This window comes from Lactuca sativa, chromosome 4 (genome assembly GCF_002870075.4).
Source record: "Lactuca sativa cultivar Salinas chromosome 4, Lsat_Salinas_v11, whole genome shotgun sequence".
Taxonomy (NCBI): domain Eukaryota; kingdom Viridiplantae; phylum Streptophyta; class Magnoliopsida; order Asterales; family Asteraceae; genus Lactuca; species Lactuca sativa.
Window position 1 is genome coordinate 159,121,918 of NC_056626.2, and position 5,446 is coordinate 159,127,363.

At 36.2% G+C, this 5,446-nt stretch overlaps 1 non-coding gene across 1 annotated transcript; it reads left to right on the forward strand.

The window, feature by feature from the left end:
• Positions 1-1,840: 1,840 nt before the first annotated feature.
• Positions 1,841-1,945, forward strand: LOC111906908 (small nucleolar RNA R71). Its single transcript, XR_002855379.1, has one exon. It is a non-coding gene; the product is annotated as a small nucleolar RNA R71 (small nucleolar RNA).
• Positions 1,946-5,446: the final 3,501 nt, after the last annotated feature.

A 5,446-nucleotide genomic window follows, 5' to 3' on the forward strand; every position in this document is an offset into this window, starting at 1 on the left:
CCAAGGAGTTTACGGCCTTAAAATCAAGGGTTTACGGTCGTAAACTCTACACCTTATGACCATATGTTGTTTTGAGGTTTAACAAGTCCTTTGAAGCATTTCTACTTGGTGGTTAGGCCTTAGGAAGGGACTAGGGCAACAAAACACTCCTTTGAGGAGTTTACGGCCTCATGGTCATTTCCCTTTGGGTTTACTACCTTAAACTCATGATTTTACTACCTTAAACTCATGAGTTTACTACCTTAAACCCATAAGTTTGGTATTTGGGGGGTTTTCAAGTCCTTAGCTCAATCATGGAAATAGTCTAGGTTTGATTTAGACATAAGGAATAACCATTGGACTTTTATAGGACTTTTATGCACCTTTTGGGGTGTTTACGGTTTTGGGAGATCCCCAAACGGTAAACACATTAAAATGTAAGGTTTTGGTGCTTTTTGTGTGATAAACTCATCAAGGACGAATCTAGGCAAATCCCTAAGGCATGGTGAAGCATCTAGGCACCCTAAGGCACCACTTTGCACCATATTTGATGTTTACGGTTTTGGGAGCCTCCCAAAACTGTGAACACCTTGATCTTGGTGTTCTTGGGACTTTTCTTTGATGTTAATATGTAATACAAGCTTATTAAGACTCAAGGATGGAAGTACTTAGTATAAGGAAGCTTGAAATGAGCTAATAGTCCAAGAACACTTAGTGTGTGTTCTTGGTGTTCTGGAAAACTAGTCAAAACACACAAATGGATGGATTAAAGTATGTATAGTCACTAGATGGTATGTTATATCAACTAATCAAGTCAAGAAACACTTATGTTTTCGGGAAATCGGGCGAAAACCGGGATGATAGTTGAGAGTGTTTCTGAGTTTACTCTTTTGGTAATTGGCGAGTAAACATAAATGATTAGATTGGGGAGTAAACTCATGCTTATGCATGAGTTCACGGTTTTGGGATGATTTTCCGATTCAAACATAAAAGTTTGGTCGTGAATTTCTAACACACGAGGTGTTTGCGGTTTAGAAATTTCGAGACCCGAGACGGCCCATCCGTTCACCCGTTCGTTTAAAGATTAATTACTAAAATAATCAAATGAACTTATTTTTCCCAAAAACAAGTAAAAGTGAACTTGACTTATAATATTAAGTGATTGACTTTTAGGGTTTGACCAAATGAAAATTCCGGGTTGTCACAGTTACCTTCCAGTAGCGGTGGGTCTACGGCCACAATGACGGCCCACTAGTAGGAGTTGTATGCTAGATGATTGTCTTTGTGATATTCATCTAGGTTTGATGCTACCTGTTATTTTTTATGTGCTAGCATGATATGATGTTATGTGATAGTGGTAGTAGTAAGGGGTGAAATAGTCCCCAATTACCGGTCGAGAGGGCCGAAAGGGTAGACCAGCACCCAGATATGCTAGGCAAGGTCACTGGTCGAGAGGACCGAAGGGGTAGGCCGGGCACACAGATATGCCTGACAGTATGTATGTCTTATTATTGTTTGATATGTGGTATGATCGGGGAACTTACAAAGCTTCGTGCTTATAGTTTTCAATTTGTTTCAGGTACCTCTTCGGCGAAGGGGAAGGAGCTGGCGCGGTAGCTGCACATCACACTCGCACAAGATTCCGCATTTTAGATCTATGGGATTGTACTCTGATTTTATTGCTACTTTATGATATGAGACATGTTATGATGGTTTATGGATTTATTTGGATATCGACAATGTTTTCAGTAAAATATTTTGATAATTTACTTAAATAAAAACGAAATTTTTGGTCTTGAAAATCAGGGTGTTACACATATTTAACCCATCGTAGAAAATGGAGACCTCCTTTTGCACACTAATGTCATTCTGGGGACAATTTGTCAGCAAGCCTTTGTATCTCTCCCATGCCTCATAAAGTGTCGCCTCCTTGTTGTTCAAAATTGGCAATTTCTTTCTTTAACATTGTGACTTTCGATGGGGGAAAATGCTAAATGAACTCTTCATGTATCTTTGGCCTTTTGTTATTGATCCTGGAGGAAGTGTCTTCAACCAATCCTTTGCGGCTCCCTCTAATGTGACCGGTAGCATCCTTAGTAGCACACTCTCTCATGGCACATTTGGAATTTTGAAGTAGTTGGCTATGTCATTAACCTCGTCAATATGCTTGTAGGCATCTTCATGATCCTTCTCGTAGAATGGGATGTCCTTCAGTTGGACGAGTATGTGACCCTTCAGCTCGAAGTTTGTTGTTGCTAGAATTTCGGGTTGCACAAGACCTGGCCCAGTATCCACACGTATTCGCTTCTTGTATGCCTCCATGGATATGTATGCAATGTCCGCCATCACTACTTCTGGGTCGGGTTCACTCTTTTCTTCAGATTTGGTGTTTCGGGCTCATAATCCGCTGCCTTCTTATCATGAGTTTTGTTGAAGCTTTCAGAATTGCTTGATTCCCCGGTTGTTTTGTCCTTCTTTTTGCAAAAAGCCGATTTCAGATCCTCCATTGGTGGTACTACTGGAGATTTGGATTTTCAGGTCATACACTAACTGAAACACAACATAAAATCACGTGTAAAATGAAAAAAAAAACGAAGAAATTGAAAATTGGAAGTATGCCAAACACGATGTGGTTATTTCTGACTATGACGTGTTTAACTCAAAAACAAAGAATGAAAATAAAATTATAAACATAAAACTAGTCACTTAATATGAGAAAAATTTGTATCCAAAGGATTGATAACAATTAAGAAATAAAATTAACTATTTTATAACCATTCCCTGGCAACGGCGCCAAAAGCTTGATACGTGTTAAATAAACTCATTTTAATCCTAACTAACTTTGACAAAAACCAACACATGATAGGTAGTGTACCTAATCGAATAGTAGTTTAGTGCAGGTAAGTAAGGCATCGAACATAAGGAACAATCATAATAATTAAAACTACTACGAATGTTAACTAATTTAAACAATAATTAAAGAGGGCGTTTTCTCTAGTTTTACAAGACTAGAAACTTAGATAATCACTTAAACACTTAGCAAAGAAACAATTAACGACTAATTAAAAACCAAAAGATGATTCGAATCAAGAATATTAAAGAGACTTCCGTTTAGATAAGATTCACTTACTCCTATGGTTGATTTCGTGGAAAGTGCAATGGTTGATGTGTCATCAATTACCGATTTCCAATGTGATTAGGTTCATTTTCACTATTACTAATCCTTTAGCAAACAAATTAATAGAAACAGTGATCAATTGATTAAACTATTAAGTTTACTAGTATTAAGTTTGAATCATGCAAGACTTCTAATAGTGATTAATTCACTTGGTTGATTAAATTAATTCATATATGGTTGCTCATCATATATAAATCACACATCAATTTACTTATTCTCTAGTTAATCCTAGGTTTTGTTTAAAACGCTAGTCTTACAATCTTGATAGTTACAAAACTATAAGTTGCAAGCAATTAAGAAAGATGTTCATACAATCTCAATTAACTGAAAATAGTTCTCATTAACATATAAGGTTCTTTTTACAAGATTAACATGATAAATAATCAAATGTACATAATCCAAAACCAAAAAAATCAACATATAGTAATAAGATCCTCTACTCTAAATGAAAGTAGGGTTTTTTAGCCTATGACTTCAGCAAAAACATTAATAAAATGAAATTCAACTTTGCAAACATGATGTAAACAAAGGAATTAAGTAAAATAAAGATGATTTTGCCTTAGATCTTTTCAACAGAGCTTCTAGTTGAATTCTGCAATCAACAACTCCTAAGGGATGTCTTTGGCCTCCAAATTTCGATAACAACCTCCAGTATAAGTTAGGGTCTCGAAGAGAAACAATCTATATACAGATTCTGAAAAATGATGCAACAACATGTGTTTAGACACCAACATGTCATGTTTTTTCATTAAAAATGTGTATCCGTCAAGGCAATTTTCCATCGCGAATCTCCAACTTTATACGATGTGTTTGAGGTAAACATGCCATGTTTTTCTTAAATTTCTTCTACTTCTTGAGACTCCAAGATCCTAGCTTCCATTCACCAACTCTGCTTCATTTTCATTCCGAGCGTGTCTTGGTTGCTGCAAAAGAAATTTTCAACCAATTAAGTATCTTTTGTTCAATAAATGACACAGATATAATATAAAATATTAAGATAATGCATGGATTATATGACTAAATATGCACATATCATTCATCTAGTGTAGACAAATGGTGTAACCATAAAGAAAAAGGAAAAGAATGTCTCTTGCAAGCATGGAACATATAATAAACAAAGAAAAAGCAATCTTGGAGCATGCCTAGACAATTTCGTCCATGAGGTCAATGAGACCTAATCCAAGTCATCTTTACTTTATTTCATGGTAGTAAAAGTTGGTCTAGGAAGCCGATTAATCGACACCTAGACACTTGGCGGACTCCAACCACCTACGAATAAGAGTTAGAGGGCAAAATAATTGGCCTTGGTCAATATCGGTCAAAACCAGTCCAAATAGGACTCCAAATTGGGCCAAAATCCTTCCAACTAACCATAAGCTTAAAAGAGCCAGCTATCCTACTAAGTAGTTGGGTTTGATTTTTTATAGGAAGCTAAGTCTCCTTCTATAAGATATGTGAGCCTTCATATATTGTCCTACTAGCGATGTGGGATGGAAAACTTGTAATAGTTTTATACATCTTTACACATGGTTATCTATTGGTTTACAACTTCATCAATATGGGATGCCGCGGTGAATCAGGGGAATCTAAATTATGAATTGATGTTCAATCTCCAACTGGTATTAGGTAAAAAACATTATCAGATCATCATTCCATATTCCTATCAAAACATTCTACATTTAGTTTCATTTCAGCTTCTCCATCTTGGACGAAACATGAATCTCCTTCCATTTTCCGATTTTACCTTATGTTTTGTGACAGCCTCCACAGAGAAAAGGCATCCACGACCTCCTCCCCACTCCGATTGTATGAACACCAACAATGGAAATAGTAACTGGAAAGGATTGGTGAGGAGGAGATTAGGTAGAATCAAGGGTGAAGAAAAATGAGGTTGAATCGAAGAAAGATGAGGGTGAAGAACATGAACCACGTGTATTGATGTGTTTTTTCATGCAAGAATGAAATTCGAGGGCTCAGATGTTTTTTGCTTCCAAGTCTATCCAGTTCGTATGGATGAACTAAAGAAGTGTATGTTTGCTCTGATGAACTAAAATAGTGCCTTAAGGTTCAGATGAGGGACTACTTGGGTTTTAATGGAGCTTTCATGGAAGGTCTAAAACATCTAAAAAATATGGTCCAAAAATTTCAATTTTAATTATTAATAAAACCATAGTTATCAAATCATCACATAAAATCATAAGTCATTGTATCTCAAAACATCATAATCATCTGTCAAATATATCAGAGTAAAAACATCTCAGGCTAAAAACATGGTGTGTGCACTACAGT